The sequence below is a fragment of the Peromyscus leucopus genome, chromosome 8a (genome assembly GCF_004664715.2).
Source record: "Peromyscus leucopus breed LL Stock chromosome 8a, UCI_PerLeu_2.1, whole genome shotgun sequence".
Taxonomy (NCBI): Eukaryota; Metazoa; Chordata; class Mammalia; order Rodentia; family Cricetidae; genus Peromyscus; species Peromyscus leucopus.
Window position 1 is genome coordinate 30,372,876 of NC_051085.1, and position 23,747 is coordinate 30,396,622.

The 23,747-nt window shown below is 42.4% G+C and overlaps 1 non-coding gene across 1 annotated transcript; it reads right to left on the bottom strand.

The window, feature by feature from the left end:
• Nucleotides 1–5,710: 5,710 nt before the first annotated feature.
• Nucleotides 5,711–5,837, bottom strand: LOC114687137. Its single transcript, XR_003733649.1, has one exon. It is a non-coding gene; the product is annotated as a small nucleolar RNA SNORA40 (small nucleolar RNA).
• Between the last annotated feature and the right edge of the window lie 17,910 nt (nucleotides 5,838–23,747).

The window sequence follows — 23,747 nt, forward strand, 5'->3', positions numbered from 1 at the left end:
TGGAGTTCACAGTGATTTGAATTTGTGTTTTCCTGATGACTAATGATGTTGAAGGCTTTTTACAACATTTACTGGCCATATGTGTTTCTTCTTTTAAGAACTGTCTATTCAGTTCATTAGCCCATTGTTGATTAGAAGATTTGTGTGGGGGGGAAGGGGGCGGCTGGTATTTGTTTTTTTGTAGTGCCTTACATATTCTAGATATCTACTCTCCATGTAATCCTATATGTCAATTTTGGAGTTATTTCCTGTGCTACTGAAGTTGTTCTCAAAGGTAGCATGAACAGTTATTTATTTTTAACAATTGATATGATCAAATATATCTGCTTTTCTTTCTGACTTCTGGATTCACTGTCTTGATTAATTTAAGAAACTTATGTTGTGAACTCTGTGAAACATTTTAGAAGCAGATTCCTTTGTGAGGCTGTATCACCAGACATTCATTTTAAAGAGATTGAGCATAGCAAAGAAATATTTGAAAAAAAAAGTGTAACTGTGGTGGTATTGTGTTCCCCAAAATATTGTGTACCTTAATAAACTTATCTGGGGTCAGAGAACAGAAAAGCCACTAGTTAGGCAGTGATAGCACACACCTTTAATCCTAGCATTCCAGAGATAGAAATCCCTCTGGATCTTTGTGAGTTCAAGGCCACATTGGAAAAAACCAAGCATGGTGACACATGCCTTTAATCCCAGAAAGCCAGCCTTTAATCCCAGAGAGTGGTGGTAGAAAGCAGAAAGATATATAAGTTGTGAGGACCAGAAACTAGAAGCATTTGGCTGGTTAAGCATTTGGCTGGTTAGGCATTTGGCTGGTTAAGCATTCGGCTAGTTAAGCTTTCAGACTTTGAAGCAGTACAGTTCAGCTGGGATTCATTCTGGATGAGGACTCAGAGGCTTCCAGTCTGAGGAAACAGGACCAGCTGAGGAACTGGTGAGGTGAGATAGCTGTGGCTTGTTCTGTCTCTCTGACCTTCTAGTATTCACCCCAATAACTGGCCTTGGGTTTGATTTTATTAATAAGAACTTTTAAGATTCCTGCTACATGTAACTGTAGTCAGTATAGGGTGTGTGATGTTAAGAGCTCTAGATCTGTATTGCTAAAAACATCACACACTTGAGCTATAGAGCACGGAGAAATCAAGCTAGTACTGACCAAGCTCTATCTCTACTGGCTAGCTTGCATAGTGCTTGAAGGTGCTATGCTTAAGAACTATAATAGTTGGGCTGGAGAGATGGCTCAAAGGTTAAGAGCACTGGCTGTTCTTCCAGAGGTCCTGAGTTCAATTCCCAGCAACCACATGGTGGCTCACAACCATCTGTAATGAGATCTGGTGCTCTCTTCCTGCAGGCATACATGCAGGCAGAACATTGTGTACATAATAAATCAATAAATCTTAAAAAAAGAAAAACTGTAACAGTGACCAACCTGGTAAGATGTGCTCAATGGTGCTATAGTGGCATGAATGCCCTGGGAACAACCAATCACTTTCTGAACGTCTTGAAGCCACCTTCACAACATAATAAAACCCATAATTGTTACTGTTATTGGGAACAAAAAAGCTTATGACCAGACAGGTCATAGGCCCTAGGAAAGAACCTACTGTCAGAGAACCTAAAGGAACCTAGGATCAAGCTGGCTTCTTATAACTTATTGTTATACCCATAGATTAGCACATCTGCAGAGGAGTGTGTGATTAACACAGGGACCACAACTGATTAAGATGTGGAAAATAAGAGACTGTGCCATACACATCCCTCAATGAGACATGTATCATACCCCCTTCTTCCCAGTGTGCAGGGATCAGTGCAGAAGAGGCAACAGAAAAGATTGTAAGAGCCAGAAGCAGTGATTAACCACAGGAAAACACTATTTTCTGTACACAACAGGGCACTTGCACATAAGAACTCACAGTACTTGTGACAGTATGCACAAGACCTGTGCAACTCAAGTCAGACCAAATCCCACCACGGAGAGGGGAGGTGGGCACAAAATCCCAACCATAGCTGAGGAGCTTCTGGCGACTGATAGATGCCGGGAGAGGAAGAGCTCATTTTCTTTATGGGTGTGACCACTGATAGGCAAACCATACTCCGGTGAATACAGACCCACCCTAGAGCATAGGGGCAGCCCAAATTGGACTTGTTGAATTTTAGAAAATTTAGAAAACCACCAAGTTAGGTGGGTAGAGAGGTAGGGTGGATCTGGGAGGAGCTGAAGGAGGGTTGATGAATATAATCAAAAACACTTGTATGAAATTTTCAAAAAAAATTAATTTTAAATAAGTTTTAGAGTTGGATAATCTCGGAGACTACCCATTTTCTAAGTGGGAGTTTTAGGTGAACAACTGGAGACTTAGGTAAGATTATAGACTGAAATACTTGTGTCTCTGCCAAATTCCTATGATGCCAAATGTGACTGTATTTGGACAAAGAGCCATAAGGAATCAATTAAGTTAAATGGGGTTGGACACCTGGCCCAATAGGATTAATGTCCATCTAAGAAGATAACCAGAGCCTCCACAAACACAGAGGCAAGGCTACATGAGCATACAGCAAGATGGTAACTCACCACAAACGTACAGAAGAGGTTTCAGATTAAATTGGAATTGGCTAGGTAGGAAAAGTGTCTGTTGTTGAAGCCAACCAGCTTGTTGTGTTTTGTTATGGTAGCTGGAGCTGACTCATACAAAGTCATCAAAGTGATTGATTGAATACTGATGTCTGAAATTAGACTCTCAAGTCACATGTGAAAGTATTTGATCTAAATTAAATTGTATAGTTCTCTATTCCTTTCAAACCAAATTTGTTCTAAGACAGGATTTGGAAACCAGAGTGGCCGGGAGTAGGGGAGTGGCTTTAGGGAGCCATCTTCTTGTCCTTTCGAAAGGCTGCTGGGTCCCTCCTACACCAGGCATATAAGAATGTGGATCTAGAAACCACAAGACAAAGTAAAACCACATCCTCATGATAGCAGCAAAGCATAAGAAACCCATATTTATAAAATCCTGTTCATACTATCTGCATGGAAATTTGCCTTGCTTCATACACAGCTTCTCTTACCTGCAGATCTTCTTGTTCCAAGCAACTAAGTAGTGATACACAAGCAGTAGCTAGATTATATGGGAAAATAGAACTCTGACCCACAGCCTGCCCTGGAAACCAGCCCCTTATCTATAGTAAAACAGCCCAGGAAGCCAGCCTGCTATAGGTCAACTTGCAGGAAGCCAGCCTGCTATACATCAGGCTCACAGGAAGCCAGCCTGCTATCTCTGGTAAGAACCTAGGAGCTAAGCCACAACCCTCTAAGTATCAGCTCTAAACGGCCAAGACTTGATTAATAAGAAACAACTTCCCTAATATTTCTTTCTGCTTTTAATTTAAAACCAATTAAAGAAAGCCAAATATGTCCCCCTAGCCAATTATAGATGATGTTAGACCAACTTCAGTGCCCCAAGGTCAACAACCCAATCAACCAGGCACATAAGAAACCTTCCCTTTTCCCCAGCAAAGTTTGCCTGTGCCTGTTAACTGCCTTTGAGTCTGTCAAAATGTAAATGATGAGGGTGGGTTCCCTTGCCCCTCAGCTCTAAACACATAGCTTTGCATTTCTCACTTGACTTGCCTTTTCATTTCCACACCGTCTACACATATGATTTGGGAGGGCCTTTTTACCCTTCATTGTGCTCTGAAACATTTTCTGTTAGGTTTATGATGAAGATAGGTTTCACATATGATGGAAAATGGTTAAGGGAATTGTTGTGTTCTGTATGTCCTGTGGGAGCCCGTTCTTGGGTTCCTCATGGCTTTACCCAGCAGGTCCGCATAGAGGATGATTAGGACCATGGGCCTGAGTGCAGGTGTCTGAGATGGTCTGCACTTGGCTGTGCTGGGGGATGGTCTGTATGTCAAATTGCTCTGATTGGTCAATAAATAAAACACCGATTGGCCAGTGACTAGGCAGGAAGTATAGGCGGGCCTAACAGAGAGAAGAAAAGAAAGAACAGGAAGGCGGAAGGAGTCACTGCCAGCTGCCGTCAGGACAAGAAGCATGAAAAGATGCCGGTAAGCCACGAGCCACGTGGCAGGGTATAGATTTGTGGAAATGGATTAATTTAAGCTATAAGAACAGTTAGCAAGAAGCCACGGCCATGCAGTTTGTAAGCAAAATAAGTCTCAGTGTTTACTTGGTTGGGTCAGAGCAGCTGTGCGACTGGAGGGTGACAAAGATTTGTCCTGACTGTGGGCAAGGCAGGAAAACTCTAGCAACAGGGAATCTTATACAGCGTGAGGGGAAATATCCACACTGAACTAGAGTAAGGGTAGAAATTAGTCCTTGGCCTGAAGTATACGAATACCCAAGCCTCAAAAAGAGAAAATGTTCCCTTCTTCTGGCACATATGAACTTTGAAATCAGCCCATGACCCCAAGTCCCTGCGGTGCTGTGTCTCCAGTCCTTCACCACTTGTTGCTATTATTATCTTTCATCCTCTGTCACCTTTGCTTTTGTGAGTAGCGACTTAGCCGTATATCCCCAAGTTCTTGGATGTGACCCCCAGTGGCTGCAGTTCCCTGTCCTCATAGTGCCATTGAGCAGGAGGTGGTGGCCTGGCCTCCAGGTTGACCCTCTGGGGACTGGGCACACAGTCTAGGTGGTTGTTTTGTTCCAGCGGTGGGAGAAGCATGAGGAACACTTCAAAGGATGCTCTCAGGGCTGATCTTGGCAGTCCTGCTGTTTTGAAAGACAACAGAACAGTAGAAGGCAGGGGATTTCATTTCTTGGTGCTTCCCTGCTCAGCCCTGGAAACAAGAATAGCAAGTGCATGGGGGAGAATCACTTGAACTAGGTCTTTATCTGCCTGCTTGGGAACAAGGCCTTGTATGAAAACAAAAGCATCAACCAAGAAACTTGTGGCTTAACTCAGACTGACTCCTGGTTTGTTTTTCAATATGGATTTTTTTTTTCTTAAAGTTCAGTGTTGCTGATAGATAAAAATTTTATTTCATGAAATTTCATTTCAATAAGTTTAGAAATGTTGAGGTTTCTAGCAGTCATCTTCATTAACAAAATAGTTCGATGGAAAATAAAGATCCCAAGCTGCCATGTGTTGTTCAGTAGCTGATTTCCTTTCATAGTAGATGGTTTGCCAGGGTTTAACCCATGTGGATAACAGCACTCAAGAAGGTTCAAAAAGAGTTGTTTTGATTGGCCAGTCTTGCAGGAGGGTTGGCGAGTGATGAAACAATTCAAAGTAACAGAGTTCAGGAAGAGTGGAGTCAACACAGACACAATCTACCAATCTAATTTTTCTTGTCTGTAGATAGGGATCAGGTGGTTACATGGACTGGAGACTTTGAGTCCAGTTTATCCAGCGTAGATTGGAAATTGCAGCCCCTTATTTTTGTGCCTCTGATTCAGAAACATGGTTTAAGGTTGCACAGATATCAGTTACAGACAACTAGCAGACCTTTTTTGGAAAGAGGTATGAGAAGTCAGTAAATGCAGTTGATGGGGAAAATTGATGTCCTTGGAGAAGTACTTGCTAGTCAGGCACACATGGAGTAGAAAAAGATGTGTTAAGCAGGCCTTTGTTGTGTTTTTGTTGTTGTTGTTGTTTGGTTTTCACATTAGTTTTTTTTTTTTATTACCTATGCCTTTAAGTTATAGGATAGTTAGAACCATCAATACCATAATCCCTTTGTGTTATCTTGTATTCCTTCTTATATGTATCAAAACTCACACTGAACAATGAGTTCAGAGTTGCAAAGGAGGATTTATTTTTGCACCTGTATGACCTGCTGTTGTCCACCAGCTGCACAAAAAATGTACAAGTGCTCAAGGCCCTGGCTTTGAGTTCGAATCACACACTGAATTCTCAGCCCTGGCCCAAATATTTCCCCATCCCATGCCAGGCACCACCCCCTGTTTCTCATTGGGTTGGCTTGGTGATTGACTTCCCTGGTGACCACTGGGCCACCCTCATTAACCAGTCACTCTCTTTGAATTTTCCCTTCCATCTCTAATCTCTTTGCTGGGATTCTTTACACCTTAGAGTCTCTCTATGTCTGACAAGGAACCTGCTTTCCCTGACCAAACTTTTATCTACTCCTGAATCTTTTTCCAGTCTAGGCTTGGTCCTTAAGTCTGACCTTGGTCTGCTAAATCCAGTCTTAGTAGAGACCCATGCTTAGTCAGTATGGTGATATTTTATTTGTGCTGAAATGTGATTTTATTTGTATGTTAATAAATAAAGTTACCTGGGAGTCAGAGCTAATAGCAAGCCATTGCAGAAGTCTGGCAGTGGTAGCACATGCCCTTAATCCCAATCACATTACAGGCAGATCTCTGTGTGTTCAAGGACACCACCAGCATGGAGACACATGCCTTTAATCTCAATACCAACCATAAAAGACTTGGAGTTCTGCTGTGGGATGGTCTGTATGTCAAATTGCTCTGATTGGTCAATAAATAAAACACTGATTGGCCAGTGGCTAGGCAGGAAGTATAGGCGGGACTAACAGAGAGGAGAAAAGAAAGAACAGGAAGGCGGAAGGAGTCACTGCCAGCCGCCACCCTGACAAGCAGCATGTGAAGATGCCAATAAGCCACAAGCCATGTGGCAAGGTATAGATTTATGGAAATGGATTAATTTAAGCTATAAGAACAGTTAGCAAGAAGCCTGCCACGGCCATACAGTTTGTAAGCAATATAAGTCTCTGTGTTTACTTGGTTGGGTCTGAGTGCTGTGGGACTGGTGGGTGACAAAGATTTGTCCTGACTGTGGGCAAAGCAGGAAAACTCTAGCAACAGAGTTCTGTATGGACACAGTGATGAGGAGGTCATTTGGTTGGGTTTACAACCAATGAGAAGGCAGAACAGAAAGTCAATAAAAAGACAGATACACAGGAAGTAGGTCTCTTTCTCAGGGGAAGGACAGCAGTGGCAGCAAAGGGTAAGAAGGTGTTTTTAAGTCTCAGCTCTTAGCTACTGCCCTGACCTCTTGGGCTTTTAACTCTGCTTTTGGCTCTGTGTTTCTTATTTAATAAGACTGTTAAATCTACAAGTCAGTTTAGAGAGAACTCCTGTCTTAGGGCTTGTATTGCTGTGAAGAGACACCATGACCATAGCAACTCTTATAAAAGAAAAAACATTTAATTGGGGAGGGGAGAGGCTCAATCCACTGTCATCATGATGCAATAGGGTGGCATGCAGGCAGACATGGTGCTGGAGCAGGAGCTGAGAGTCCTTACATCTTCATCTGAAGGCAACAGGAAGTGAACTGTCTCACTGGGCATGGCTTGAGCATATATAAGAGCTCGAAGTCCACCACCACAGTGACACGCTTCCTCCAACAAGGCCACTCCTCCTAACAGTGTCACTCCCTATGGGGGCCATTTTCTTTCAAACCACCACAACCTCCTAGGTCTCTTCTCTCACCAAGCCTTGATACCTAATAAATTCTTTTTTAGTAGATCTCCATCTATTTATTCTTCCTGCCTGTTTGCTATAAATGGCCCCTTCTCCTAGTGGTCTCTAGAGTTGAGACCAAACTCCCTCCCTTACTGTAGTAGTCTCAAGCTCTCCCTTGCCATTTGAACATGGTTGGCATAATTTCTCATTAACACTTCCAAACCACATGAAGTTCTTTTTTCTTTAAGTTCACACTCCTCTTCTTTTGAGTAATACCCACTGTTGGATGCTGGAGAATGAGTTCTCAGGGATTTAAGAAACATAATTCTTTATATCTTACACAGTTCTCATGTAGTATCAATATCTATCAGTACTTAAATTCTGCCTCAGAATTTTTTTACAGTTGACTTCCTTGAGTCAGGACCCCCAAGATACACACATGATACATGTAGTTGATAGATTGCTCAAGTCTCCTTTAAGCTGTTCTCACTTCCCCATGCCATTCATGACATTTATTTACTAACAAAACCAAGTCATTTGTATTATAGAATTTAGCACTGACTAGGCTTGGCCAGTCCCATCATTGCAGTATCACTTAACATGGCATCCATTCTGCATATGTCCTATAATCCATAGCTATATTTTGATGCTTGATTAAATTCAAATGCAGTCTTTTCAGTGGGAAAAACTCATGGAGGAAGCTGGTACTTAACTGCAGCTCTCATCTAGAGATATATAACATCTCTCTTCCTTATTAATTTCCAACTGTTCAAAGAAGGGGGAAACCATGCTGATTTTAATGCAGGTTAATGTAGCTTTCTGCACATGACAAAAAGGATATAACTTTAGAGCCTGACAGGCTTGTGATTGGTTGGTTGGACTGCATGACCCTGTGTGGCTAGCATTGTTCTCATAATGTTATTATTTTTTGTTTCTCTTCTTCTTCTTCTTCTTCTTCTTCTTCTTCTTCTTCTTCTTCTTCTTCTTCTTCTTCTTCTTCTTCTTCTTCTTCTTCTTCTCCTTCTCCTTCTCCTTCTCCTTCTCCTTCTCCTTCTCCTTCTCCTTCTCCTTCTCCTTCTCCTTCTCCTTCTCCTTCTCCTCCTCCTCCTCCTCCTCCTCCTCCTCCTCCTCCTCCTCCTCCTTCTTCTTCTTTGTTCTCTTCCCCCTCCTCCTCCTTCTTCCTTTGAGGTAAGGTCTCATGCATCCCAGAATGTGCAACTGTGTAATTGAGAATTACTTTGAACTTTGGATCCACTTGAGAGTTAGATCAGTCTAACACTAAGTACCAGGATTGCAGACATACACTACCAGTTCCAGTGCTCTTAACGGATTGAATTTGGAGCTCTGTGTGTGCTAGGCATGCACTTTACCAACTATAAATATTGTTGAGCTTGGTTCTGGGGTACAGTTAAATCACCTGTAAAGACTTACCTTTTGGATTTTAGATGGACCAAGAACACCGGTGTAGGTTTTGTTTTGTGTTACCACCAAAATGAGACTCTTCAATTTATCTATCTGTGGATTATACAGATTTTAAGTTTGTCTGGTGGCTCCTGTGATCCTTGGGAGTGACTTTTTTTCCCTCAGTTGCAAGTAGTTTTCTCACACATGAATAGGTAGGTTCCTCTACTGGATACTCAGATCTATGGATGTCTTTGCAAAGTTCTCTCTTCTCTTGGGGTCTCCCCTGAGAACTCTGATTTTCACTCCAGACTCCTAGCTTCATCTCAATTTAAGTCAGTTGGGCTCTGCCCTAAATTGCCTCTTTCTGGGCCATCACCTAGAAAGACAAGGCTGAAAACTGGGACAATCATTGGACATTGACTTCATTTTATTATTTATTTATTTATTTATTTATTTACTTTTAGTTTTTTAAGACTGTGTTTCTCTATGTTAAAGCCCTGGCTGTCCTGGAACTTACTTTGTAGACCAGGCTGGCTTCAAACTCACAGAGATCTGCATGTCTCTGCCTCCCAAGTACTGGGATTAAAGGCCTGTACCACCACACCCAGCAATTCCCTCTTATTTCTTAGCAACCTTTTCCCCCCATTACTTGATACCTAACATCCTAGAAGCTATTGTTTCATGTATTTTTGTCTAAAGTTTTAATTACTTCATGCAGGAGAGAACAGTATATTTTGGGCAGAAGTCAAAACCTCTAAAAGAGGTTCCATTCCTCATTAGGCAGTTGATATCCTCTATGAACATGGTATATATTTTCTTTTGTTTAGGCTTTGTTTAATTTTTCTTTGGAAATGCTCTTAGTTATTGATGTAGAGACCTTCTGGTTATTATTTTAGAGTTATTTCTAAGTATTCAGTTTTTAAAAATTCATTTCTGGTAGCCCTTATTGTTTTTACAAAGTCTATATTTCTTGCCTGGTATCAATTCCACTGGACCTGAAGAAATTTTTGTAATTTTTTTCTGTATATGCTTAATTAATCATGAAATACCTATGTTGTTCTGCAAATATTTGGGTTTTTAGAAACTATGATTTTTTTTTTTTTTTTTTTTTTTGGGTTTTTCGAGACAGGGTTTCTCTGTGTAGCTTTGCGCCTTTCCTGGGACTCACTTGGTAGCCCAGGCTGGCCTCGAACTCACAGAGATCTGCCTGGCTCTGCCTCCCGAGTGCTGGGATTAAAGGTGTGCGCCACCACCACCCGGCCGAAACTATGATTTTTATGATTTATCCTGTTTGTGCTCATGGTTAAGGCCCCTATTATGTGTATAAACTTATTCTAACGTAGAAGTTTCCATGGAGCCTGAATATATAAAGCAGATAAAATAGAATATTTTGGGATAAGAAAACATTTGAAGGGGAGGGGCAAGGGGAAAAGCCTATTTGAGCGAGAGTGGAGTGAGGCAGGGGAAGGTGTCCCATGGGCTTCCTTACTGTGCTTTGGGTTGTCTCCTGGGAGATGGTATAGAGCCGATTGGAAGACTCTGGTCAACCCAACAAGTTTCAATCTCACTTGAAGTCTCCCATTTTTACCCTAGGGTTTAATTTTCTTAATATTTTTGGTGTCCAGTGCTGTCTTCTTTTTTATATTCCACTACTAATGTTATTCTGCCCCCCCCAGTACTTCCCCCCTCTCTCCTAATTTAATTTACTTACCTTGAAGGCCATGTCACCTGTCAGCATCTCTGCATCCTCAAGACTGGCATGACACTTATTTGGGAGGGCTGTAGAATTTACTATGGTACACAGGGCCATAGTCCTGGTTTCGTTACTTACTCTCTTATCTCTGGCTGGACATCATTTCTTCTAGGGAGCAGCTGAGTTGTAACTCTTCTTATGTCATATTTGGGTCTGGGAGAGATAGGCAAGCCATGTACATGTTCTGTAATAACCACTCTGGAAGTATGAAACTCATTTATCTGACTGATGTGACTCTGTATTAGCCAGGACTGTCCTGTGTCTGTGATTTAGTATTTTCGTCTTGAGGCCCCAAAGACACTTAAGATGAGCCCATTTCAGATTGTTGTTAACCCTTTGGAACAAGGTATCTGACTTTCTTTCCACCGCTAAGCCCTAGAATTCTGGCTCAATGTGTCTTTTCAGTATGAGTAGTGTCTGAAAATTCACTACCTTGCCTCAGTTGGGTTCTGGCTGTGGTCCAGAACCACACTTCAGTTGCATTAATGCGGCTATAAGAGGCACCAACCAAGAGTGTGTCTCTTTCCTGATATGCACAGAGCTGTCAGCGACACAACTGGCCTATTGCAAGGTGACACCTGGAATCTCTAGTCAGCCTCTCAACATGTAATTGCCAGGATTAAGAATTGGATGTTGCTCCTGATTCAGCCTGGTTGCTTTCCCTTGAAATAGCTATTTCCAGGCATCCTTATCCTAAGATTTCTAAGTGATGTGACTTCTTTCTTTATCCCCAGAGAAACTGGAAAAAAATGTTTCTTTTATTAAAACAATCCAGCCACCCTCTTTCCCAAGCCTTTTGTTCTTGGCTCTTGTGGTTGTAATTATGACAGCAGTATCTACCTCAGAGAGCTGCTACGAAAAGATTTAAAGGCACTGGACTTGTTTGGATTTTACACATGCTCTGCAGTGTGCATGGTTTCCAAGGCCTTTAAATGTACATCATGCATGTATGTATGTCTTCATGCATAACGAAACACACAAAAACCAACCAGGCCATTTTCTTTAGAAGACCCAAGCTTTGGGGAGTCTAGACCCAAAATTTGAAGGCCACAGAACAAATTGTCACTGTAGCCTCCAGATCCGGTCTGCGGCCTGACACATTAGGAGCAGACTTCTGTACTCTATGACCTTGCAAGGGCGTGAAGCCTGGATGGCCAAGACCCAAATCTCTGCACCTCTCATTCAGGAGTTTTCATTTTCATTTCCAGGGTACTCCATGCATTTTTTAAACTATATTTTATTTTCCCAGCTTGATATAGTTTCTTTTAAAAAAAAAAATGCTCCCCGTATCTTTTAGGATTTGTATTCATGTTGCCTTCATGAAATCACATTACTCTGCGTTTGATGATGATAAAAGTTGAAATTAAAGATCTACCTAGGAATCAGGCGCTAGATCAGGGCTGCTATTTCCAATAATTCAAAATGAACTGTGTCGGGGTTTGTATACTTCAACTCTGTTAGCCTGATGAATCCTGCTCGCTGGTAACGACTATGGCCACAGGTGGTGAAATTGCCGTGTGGATCTCCAGGGAGTTTGCTGTAGGGTGGTGTAGTCTTTCCTAGCTTTGAAAAGGGGTTATTATTATTATCATTATCATTATCATTATTATATTATTAAAATTCCATGGGACTTGGAGGGAACCAAGTGAATACGTTATCTTCTGAGTTCTGAAATGAAACCTCTCGGGGAGGAAAAGCTTGAACCTTGGCAGGCAGCTGCACAGGGCCCCTTCACCGGCCCCTGGGTGAGGGGATTTGCTGCTCACAGATAAGACTCAGTGTAGTTCGACATTGTCAGCATGCCCTGGTGTAAATGCAATGCCCTTCTCTAACTTTGCCTGGAAAGGCAGCTCTTATGACACCGATGTCCATTTTCCAGTTACAGCATCCAGAGCATGGTTCCTCATAAACGGTATGCAGACACTGGTCTTTAAAGACGTCAATCAGTGCAGGGCAGGCTCTAGGGGTGTCACGTGATGCATGGTTTAACCACTTATGGGTAGACATGTTTTCAAGTGTATGCTATTCTAAGTATAAATGTGTGTAAGTACTAAACGGGAGCCTAGCTGCAGGAAATAATAATTAGTCATTTGAGGGTTAGGTTAGATGACAATATAGGTTATATTATAATTATGTTATAGTATAAGTAGGTTAGAGTAGGACAGTGGCTCCTGAACATCTGAGAGGAAGGAATAGGCTAAATGCCACCGCAGCCATTGGTTTTTGGCCTGGCTTTATTGTCCTTTCAGATGGTCGTTCATTTGACCCCTCACCCACGTCTTGTGAACACATCATACCAGGAAGAGCTTTTTGTAGCCACAAGTGAGGCTAAAAGCATCCTACATTTGGGCTTAGGCATTGTGCATTTTATGGTGTTTGGCTGGCAGAAAGTATTTTATTGAGGTACAATTTGTGTACAGTGTAATTCGTTAATCCTAAATATGTAATCTGCTGACTCGATAAAAATTTAAAATCAGATAATTGTTGCTAAATCAAAGATGAATTCATCTTAAGCGTATACTGTGTTAACTTAATGCAAATAATCATGGACCATTGCTAAAGTCAAATCAAAAAGGAACAATTTCATGGTCCTTTTTCAGAATCCTCTGCTCCCTTTGCAGTCCATCTCTTATGGGCAATGCCTAATCTGCATCATCCACCATACCATATGATAATCATATCAGATTTAAAACGTCTCTACATTTGGGCTGAAAATTTTCATATCACTCACTTGTTTTTATCATTGAGTTAATCTTTCTTTTATAATTTTAAGTATACGTGCACAAAATATTAAAATCTTTATCTTCAAATTAAAAAATATTCTTGATGTTGATTATTTCTTGTGTATACATAGGGCGTTCACATGCCACAGCATCCATGTGGAAATCAGAGTATGATTTGTGGGAATCAGTGCTCCCTTTCTACCCCGTGGCTTTTGGGGATCAAACTCTGGTTCATCAGGCTTGGCGGCAATTGCCTTTACCCGCTGAGGCATCTCACAGGCTCCCAAATCTTAGCGTTTTAACCTTAAGTCTTAAGACCTTTTTTAACAAATCCTTTTGTCTCCGGTATTTCTATAACTGCTAATTCTTTCCTGTAGGCCATCTTCTCTGGTTTCTTTACAACGTTGGTGCAGCCTGGCTGCATGCCGGACATCCGGGACTTTATGTTGCTGAATGCTTGTTTCATTGCTTCCTTTATGAATGTTGAGGTTTTCCAGGCAAACAGTTAACTTACTTGTGATTCATTTCACCGGTTAAAGACTTCCTCTGAGCTTGTTACGGCAACCCGCTGCAGCCTTTACTGAGGGCTAATTCAGCCCCATGCTCTGGCACCATTCTTCTGATTTTTGCCTGGGAGACTTATTCTCTAAAAAAAAAATTGACAGTGAGGGAGCATTGCACAGGTACACATTTCTTCCTTGTGCCCCCCCTCCTTCTGACTGAAGATTTTTTTTTCTGTTTTTGATACAGTCTCAAGTAGCCCAGGCTAGCCTCGAACTATCTACCTACCTGAGGACGACCTTGGACTGGAGATCTTCCTGCCTCCACTTTCCCACTCCCAGGATTAGAAGCGTACACCACCATCTCCACGCCTGGCTGAAGAACTGCCTCTGACATTTCACAGGGAGATCTCTCAGATTTTGTTTACTTTCAGGTTTTGAAAGCCCTTCCTCCTGGGTATAGAACTCCAGGAGGGTAGATGTTTTTCCTTTCAGAACTTTAAAGCTGTGGTTCTACTTTCTCATGGCTTATATTGTTTCTGGGGTGACCTCTGCTCTCGTTCTAACCCCTGTTCCTCTACAATGTGTATGTTTTTCTCTCCAGCTACTTACCACTGTCTTGGAGTAGTCTGATTACGATGATATTGATGTACTTCTGTTTCTTGTACTCAGCACCACAAACCTCTAAGACCTGTGGGTTATTCTTTTTATTATTAGATTTGGAGATTTTTTTTTTACCTCTTCTTTTTTTCATAACCTTTTGTTTTTCTGTTTCTATCCTCTTACTTTGGACCTTGTTTGTATAATCAGATAAATCACTGTCAGTTTGTTCAATTAATTTTTTTTCTTCGGTGTGCTGTGTTTAGGGATAGTTTCTAATGCTAGGTTCAAGTTTACTGAGCTTTGTATTGTGTCATAGTGAGTGTCCATTGTCAACTGGACACAGTCTGGAGCCATCTGAGAGGAAACTAACTAGATCAGATTGGCCTGTGGACATGCCTGTGGTGGACTGACTTGATTCTTCATTGATACAGAAGGGTTCAGCCCACGATGGGCAGCACCATCCCTAGGCAGGTGGTCCTGCTTGGACTGTAGAAGAAAGCCAGGTGATCACATGCCTTAGAGTGAGCAAGCTAGCAGGCAGTGTTCTTCCACAGTTTCCGCCCTGACTTCCCTGATTGTCACCTGGAAGTGTAAGCCAAATAAACTTCCTCTTCACATTACTTTTGTTTCATCACAGCAATAGAAAAGAAACTGGAATATATTGTATGATTTTTTAAATCCTCATCATTTTACTTTATTTTCATTTCAGCTATACCTTTGGGATTTCCGTTTTATTATTTTTAATAAACTCTTTTCTCCTTCCATGTGTTCTTATGTTGTGATCATAAGCAACAGATTTTTGTCAGTAGTTTTAAACTCCTTGACCGCTAATTTCATTTCTGTAATTTTGAGAGTTTTTCCTTATAGACAATTTTTTTTTACAGATTATGGATTGTACATTTTCCTTCTTATCTGCATGTGTGGTAGCTTTTGACAAAATATCAGACAGGTAAGGGTTGGATTGTAACTTATTCTTTTAATGAGTCTAGCACTCCTTAAAGTTGGACTTCTTGTGGCTGTTAGCTTTGTTTCTTGTAGCTTCGTGTTTTATTTCAGGCTGATTTGGGACAGAGTGAATCAACCTTTATTCCAGGGCAGTCTTTTAAGGCATGACCCTGCATATCTGGAGGAGGAGGACGCTCTCTCTTGTGCCCCCGTGAGAACTGGACCTATTTCCAAGCCTGTGTGAATGCTGGGATTTGTCCATGCTCAGTAGTTCTCTGGTGATGCTCTTTCCCTGGAGGCTGTTTTCCCGTTCACTGTGGGTTTCACCTTACACGTTGGACACTGGGTTCTAGAGAAGGCTCTAGAAGGTCTCTCTGCAGGTTTTTGGAGCACTTGGTCTGCACAGGTCCTTCTTCTCAAATACTTCCACAAAGTTGGCATGGACTTTCAAACCTCTGTTTTCTGTCTTTTCAACGTAGTGAGATTGCTGGACTCTTACACGTAAGTCCAGAAAGTACCTATGAAAGGATCAGGCAGACGCCATAACAGGCTGTTCCGTCTTCTCTCAGAAATCAGGCCTCAATTTCAATTTCCTGAGACTGAGCAAGCAGTTTCTGGGAGGGCCATGAACAAAAGACATAGTCCTTGCAGTAGCTCCCTTTCTGCACGTACTCTGACTGCTCAAGGTTCAGCCAATTGTTTACTATCTGGGACCCCTCACCAGCTTAAAGCTACATGCATGAGTCAAGGACAGAGCCTGGGCCACTGAGTCAGCCCTCACAGTCAGCACATGCCAGTCTCCATGGTACCTGTAACCCTCAACTAACCTTAGCCAATTAAAAGTTACTAACGTGATTGCCACTCACATAAGCCAATCCTGAGTCTGTTCCTATGTAGTCTGTAGACCCTCAAGTCCCTCCACCCCGCCCCCACTTGCTTTAAAAACCCCGCCCCATTGCTGTTCTGGGTCTCTCCTGCTCTGCTGCTCCATCAGACGGATGGACGGCAAGTCCTGAGTTAACTTGTAACAATACAAAGACTCTTTGCTTTTGCATCTGATTCAGTCTCTTGGCGGTCTTTGGGGGACTCTGGGTACAACACCTGTAGGCAGAGCACTTGGCAAAGCTGCACCCCTTCTCCTTTCCTCGGGAAGCCTGATCCTGCACTGCCTGTGGTGCCAAGTCTGAACATGGTCACTTCTCCAGTTTGCCTTCGATTTCTAGCTGTTTGTGACCGGAGGGGTGTTGCGGATCCTCCTGCTGTGTAGCTGTTTCTTCCAAAGTGAAGCATCCCCTCCTGAAGAGAAGAGGGAGACAGCTGTAAGGCTCAGGAAGCTCACAGGATTCCAGGATTCCCAAATAAAAACAGTAAATAATCACTGGGGGCGGGGGTGGGGAGTCGGGGAGTACCTGGGAGGCAGCTTTCAAGAATTCTCAGTCAAGCTGAGGTGGACTTTTCAATCACACAGCTTGTGTTGAGTCAGCCAGGATTCTATAACCCACCTTTCTCCACACTACCCTTAAGTGACCCCAGTGAAGTCATTGGATCATTAACCTAGTGTCATATAGAATTATTTTTCTTTGATCCATTTTCTGTGCACCGAGTGCTGTGAATAACAGTTGTTCACATCTCCCCAGGGAAAAGTCATATAGCACCTTCCAATGTAACTTTTTTATTATTTTTTAAATTTTTGTTTATCTTTTTTATGTGTAGGTGGTTTATCTGCCTGTCTGTCTGTTCTCCACATGCATGCAGTATCTGTGGAGGCCAAAAGAAAGTATCGGATCCCCTGAAACTGGAGTTGCAGACAGATGCAGATGCTGGGAAATGCACACGGATCCTCTGGAAGAGCAGCCAGTGCTCTTAACCACTGAGCCATCTCTCCAGCCCCTTACCTTATTTTGAGAGTGAATGTTACACGCGTTGCCTGGCTTTACTTTGTAATCAAAATCTTATTGTATATGGATTTGATTTCCATAAACAATATTATGATTACACTTACCAAGAATAAAGTCAGTGGCCTTTCTCGCTTTAAAATACACAGCCACATAGGGAGTCATTAATACTCTCAGATATACCACAGTCTGTGGCTTGATAGCCATAGATATAGTTTTGGCCTTAATACGGACAAAGCATTTGCCTGATATTCATCTAAGAAATCTAAAGTTCATAGAATTGAAAATGAGACAGATTTTTAGCATAATTAGCAAAAAAGCTACATATATATTAGAAACATAAAAGATGGACATTTCTGGTCTATTGTTTGTTTGCTTTTTGTTTTTCAAGACAGGGTTTCTCTGTGTAGCTTTGGCACCTTTCCTGGAACTCACTCTGTAGACCAGGCTAGCCTCGAACTCACAGAGATCCACCTGCCTCTGCCTCCCGAGTGCTAGGATTAAAGGCGTTGGCCACCACCGCCCGGCATCTGGTCTATTTTTTTTTCTTGCTTGCTTCTGCATACCTCATTTGATTACTTTAAATGACTTACTCACATGAATAGGCTCTATCAAAGGTTGAAAGTAGACTTTCCCAATGATAAATAATTGCCATCCTACCCAGTATCTAAGAAGAAACCATGATGGAACTAAAGAAATGAGGTGGCGAGATATACACTGTCAGAATTGAGTTTCTGGTCAGTCATGTGGGTTAGGAAGGGGCCCATCAGGCTTCCTACCCAAGCCTCCAGTTTTCCTTCCAGTTTGTGGACCTGGGAATGGTCCACAAAGAGGTTTTCTGGAAGGATCATGATGTAGACTCTCCTTGCCATGAATCATTAGGGCCGAAGGGATTTTACAATCAGGAACACTACTCATTCACTGTAGAGTTAATGATTTTGGTTTGGTGACTAGGTGACCAAGTTGCTTTCTGGCTGGAATGGAAGATGTGGTCCTGATGTACTCAAAACCACAATGCATTTTTCACAAAATTCACTCACAAATGAGGGTGAGCAATGGCCGCACACATATCACTGTGTTCCAGCTTTTTACAAGAGGTTAACTTAGCTTTGGGAGATGGATGAGAAACTTGGTTTTTGAGACAACATGATTTTAGAATTTTTTTTGGGGGGGAGGAATCCTTGTTATCCTTAAATTTCTTATAAGAATCCCCAAGGTTACAAGGTTGCAGAATGCACAGGGAAGCCAACAGCAGAGGCAGAGATCTCATCAAAGCTTGGAAGAATTCACTAATGATCTACCCATTTGGGAAATTGGTACTTAGGCAAACAGGCCTCCCAGCTTGACACTGGGGTGTTTCTCAGTTTCCCATGTCACAGCCTTTTGTGGCTTGCTTCTTGCTGATGATGATCAGATGTCACTGACATTCAACAACAATACAGAAGGTTGAAGAATTCATGAAAATTGAAGAAAGTACTGTTGGAATCGTGGTCAGGGTTCTGCCCAATGGAAGTCCGGCAGAGTTAACCTGGTGAACAGCTGAAGGAGGACATGTTAGTACAGGGAAGGTCAGCACCTGGCCCCACACTTTAAAAACAATTAAGGGGAAGAACTAAGAAAACCGGTACTATAGGGTTATTTTTTCTACTTTCCTTATGACCAGACTGCAAAAGCCAAATGCAAATGTCAAATCACTGTCATGTATTTTAATTTGAAAAATAGTAATGGACCCTTACAAAGATGACATTTAATGCAAACTGTCTTTTTGAACTTTAAGAAGGCATTACTGTGATTCAGCCTGGGTTTTTGGTATTATATAAATTTATCATTTATTAATTTTTGTTTTATTATTTAAGATAGTTCATTTAAAACTGTTTTAATATTCAGTGTGGATTTTTGCTAGTAAGGGAGTGACTGATGTATTTGCTCCCAAGTATAAATTGTATGTAGTTATAGTATTTAACATGATGTTTTTGGTATTTGGTTTTGGAATGCCAACTCAAACTACAAGAGGTGCATTATCTCACATTTATTTTTTGGTGGTGAGAACAATGAAATGTGTGCTCTGAGCAATATTCAAATATGCTGTACTAGGTACTTTCGTCATCCCTGCTCCCCGGCAAAGAGCAACTCAACAAAGAAATAGTCGTCTGCGACTCCTGGGTGGTGACATTGCACATAGTCAGGAAGCAAATGAATGTTGCTAGCCTGTTTCTTTTTCTCCCTTTGCTCAGTTTGGGCTCTCAGCACCAGTTTAGGGTAGGTCTCCCTGCCTCAGTTAAACCTCCCTGGAAATGCCCTTGCAGACATACCAAGGTGGGCATACCAATGTATGCAAAACATTATTTTTTCTTTTGCTTTGACCGTTACTCAATTGTGTTGCGATAGCTTCTTATTCAAGAGGTTGGTGCTTCGCCTGATAGTAAACTAGAGAAGAGAGGACATGTCCTAAGATGACGGATTCCAGCATGAGGACTTTAAGATGCATATCTGCGGCAACAGGCCAGATGTCTTAATGAACCAGTGGTTCTGACCCAACAGCACATTCAGACCGTTTTTTATGGGTGAGCAAAGAACAGTGGCAAAAGTCCTAGGATGAAGGTATTCCCATCGTGGCCCTGGGTTTTACAACGTCCGCCAATTTCTCTCCCTTCCTTGCATGCCTTATCTCCTCATCCTGACTTCCTTTCCTTAGATGGGGGCTCTCTCCTTCCTGGTTTGGAGACATGTCACTAGTAGTCGCAATCATCTGGGTAGTTGTTGCGGTACTGTCCTTCAGCTCCGGAAATAGGCAACCAAACATGAATCCCCATGCAACCACCTTGGGGTGCAAATAGTATCACTTGTCTTTTGTTTTGCATCTCCAGGGATGTGCTGGAGCTAATGCTTTCCTCTTCTGAAGTGATGCTTGCATTTCTTTTCCCACTTACTGCCTCCTGACTCTCATTCTCAAGTATCTTGGAGGCCTTCTCAGTCCTAAGGGTTGGTCTTGACCCCAGTTGTAGGTTAAGAATTGGAAAATCTACCGAGTCTGTTAAGGCAGCCCCAGTTTTCAGGTTATGCCCCCTCCAAAATGAAGCTTAATTGCTATTGTGCATCTAGTAGGTAAGACTGTCGAGGATGTATGCAGTAGGAAGGACTCATCAAACACAGCCCCTGCTAGTTCACCAGACAAGTACATTTCTTTATTACTTACCAAGTCTGTGATGCTATGTTGCAGTATGATTCATTTTATGATCCTGGGTGGTATCATGTTGAAAATGGCCACCTGTGGTCCAATGTATCCTTGTTCAAAGCTTCAAAGTTGTCCCTTTTCATCTAGATATGCCAGGATTTTATAACACCACAGGTGCAGATTATTTTAAAGTTGTATACATCTCTTCAACCAAATGATGCTAGAGTGATCTCTGTGCAAGAAAAGCTATGTCTGGAGGGGGTGAAGCCTCTGCTCTTTATTGTCAGAATACCATCGCTGTTCCATCCACCTCCATCATCTATCCATTTCGTGGAAGAGTTGAGGCAGGACCTTCAACCCTAGCTCACTATTCAACTTTTATGGTGGCATGAACTCTGGAACCTTTGGGCTTCCCTCACACCAGGAGATTTTAGTTAGATGTGTGGTGGTTAGAAAGAAAATGGCCCCCAAAGGGAATGGCACTCTTGGGAGGTGTGGCTTTGTTGAAGTGGGTGTGTCACTTTGGAGGCAGGCTTTAAAGTCTTTTGCTTAAGCTTCAATCAGTGTCATAGTTGACTTCCTGTTGCCTGCCAGATATAGGACTCTCAGCTACCTCTTCAGCATGTCTGCCTGCACGCCACCATGTTCCTCACCGTGATGATAATGGACTGAATCTCTGAAACTGTAAGCGAGCCACCTCAATTAAGTGTTTTCATTTATAAGAGTTGCAGTGGTCATGGTGTCTCTTCACAGCAATAAAACCCTAATTAAGACAATGCATTCGACAACTTCTCAATAAAATTAAGTCTGGAAAGGGTAAAGGCACTTGGGACACTATTGCAAATCCCCCCCCCCCCCAGAGACAGGGTTTCTCTGTATAGCTTTGGAGCCTGTCCTGGATCTCACTTTGTAGACCAGGCTGGACTGGAACTCACAAAGATTCACCTGACTCTAACTCCCAAGTGCTGGGATTAAAGGCGTGCGCCACCACTGCCTGGCAAAAATTTGCCTTTTGCCTCTCGGAGGGGGAAAAAAAAAAAAAAAAACTGGACCCCAAAACCATTTCTGTAAAAGTGAAACAACAACAAAAAAGCAAAAAAACCCACGTGCACAGTAAGATCTTGGATCGGGGTGACTGAAAATGAATACTTGAACGACTCCCCACTTCACTCTAGAACATGTCTACAATCTGTACCGTTCACCCATCCTGCCCGAGAACTGTCACATGCTCTTCCCAAACTGTTAAATATACCTCACTACACACTGCGACTTTTTTTTTTTTTTTTTTTTTTTTTTTTAAATCTTTGGATCCAGCTCAGTTTCTAGCACATAACAGGCATTCAGGGAATATTTGTTGAGTTAAAAAGTAAAAACAAATGCCCTGACCTGATTGGATGGAGAACTCTCCTCAAGGCGAGAGAGAAATAGAGGAGGTGGGGGTGGGCCGGGGAGTGGGGAGGTTTGGCATGCCACAGGTAAACATGAGTGTTGGGAGTGGTGAACGTCGAGTTCGGAGATGAATTAAAGCATTTGATAACCTTGTAAATAGACTACTGTGTATTTATATAAATGGCACACTTACCTTTCAGTCCGAAGGAGCTAAAATAACGGTGTGGAAAATGAAAGGCTCCGTCAGCCAAATGCTTGTTTTGCCTACGTGAAAGTCAAACAGCCAACTGGACTGATTTTTCTTTCTTTCTTCTTCTTCTTCTCTGAATTGAAGCTTTGTTCCACGACCCGGCCCTGCAGTGCGTGTGAGCTCCTGACTCAAGGCACTGTTGACTGTTCCAAGGCTCCAGCCAGTGTTCTGCAGGCTCCTGTGTGCGGAGGGTGTGCTAAGCCATGTGGCCTGCTGGGTAACTAGCTGTGAAAGTGACTGGTTGGAGTTTCGTCAACAGGGCTATTAGGTTAGTGTGTCTTCTTCCAGGACATCGGATGGAGAGAAATAAGGAGAGGAAACAGGGAAAATGAGCCGCATGCTATCACTTCTCTATGGTTTCTTTTTTTTTTTTTTCTTTTTGAGACAGGAGCAGGATTTTGTGTAACTCTGGCAGGCTTCAAACTTGATAGGGAGCTGAGAATGACCTTGAACTCCTGATCCTCCTGTTCTGGGATGATTGGTACTGTGCCCACCTCCAGTTTTCATGTTACCATCTCTTTAACTTAGAGGCAATTTTACTTCTTTAGCTGTAGAAGACATGGGCAGTATGAACTATTTAAAGACCCCCTCAAAGCGGGGCTGGGGAGATGGCTCAGCAGTTAAGAGCATTGGCTGCTCTTTCGGAAGACATAGGTTCAATTCCCAGCACCTACATGATAGCTTACAACCATCTGTAACTCCATTTACAAGGATCTAGCACCCTCCTCTGTCCTCTGCGGGTACCAGTCACACATACACACACACACACACACACACACACACACACACACACACACACATCTACAGACACACATGCAAGCAAGACATCCATACTTATAAAATAACAAACACTCTTTTTAAATTAAAAAAAAATGCTGGAAGATTAAATAATGCCGTCCTTAAGATGTCCGGGCAGTAGTAACCCCTGTGAATACACTGTGACGCAAAGAAGTGAGAATTCTAGTGGTTGGTTGAACTGAGGATTTGAGACAGAAGCTCATCCTGGGTTATTGGGGTGCCCTCGTGTGATCATGTGGTTTTTATGCAGGGAGGCAGGGGCTCGAAGCCAGGGGAAGGTTTGAGGCCAGGAGCAGAGGGTATGGACAGAGAGACTGGTTTGGAGGTGCTGTGCTGCTGGCCTCAGAGACAGGGGAAGAGGCCACAGGGCAGGGATGCTCAGCAGTTTCTGGAAGCTGAAAAAAGGCTGCTTCCCAGACTTCTACAAGAAGTACAACCCCACCAACCCCTTGATTTGAAACTCTCTGACCTGAGCACCCAGATGGACTCCTTTGTGTCACTTGTTAGAGCAGCAGCAGAGAACTAATACAGACTCTCTCAACCCCTTAACAGAGTCCTCTAAATTAGCTGGATGAATCCAGTAGGAATATAGTTTATTTTTAACATTAAATGATATTAAAAAGACAAAAAGACTTAAGCCTTTTCAATTATAATTCTCCCAGAGGGGGGAAAATTTTGTGTATGTGTGTGTGTGTGTGTGTGTGTGTGTGTGTGTGTCCGTGTCCACGTGCTGTGGACTAGTTCTGTAGTCTAGGAAGAATCTAAGTAATGGACAGCAAAGGCTCTCTTTGCTGTTGACTTTGTTTTGCATAATTCATTGTCGTCAAGTTTTGGAAGCCTGTTTGACAGGGTCTGTTTAGTTGAACTTAGGCACCATAATTCATAGATACACTATACTGAA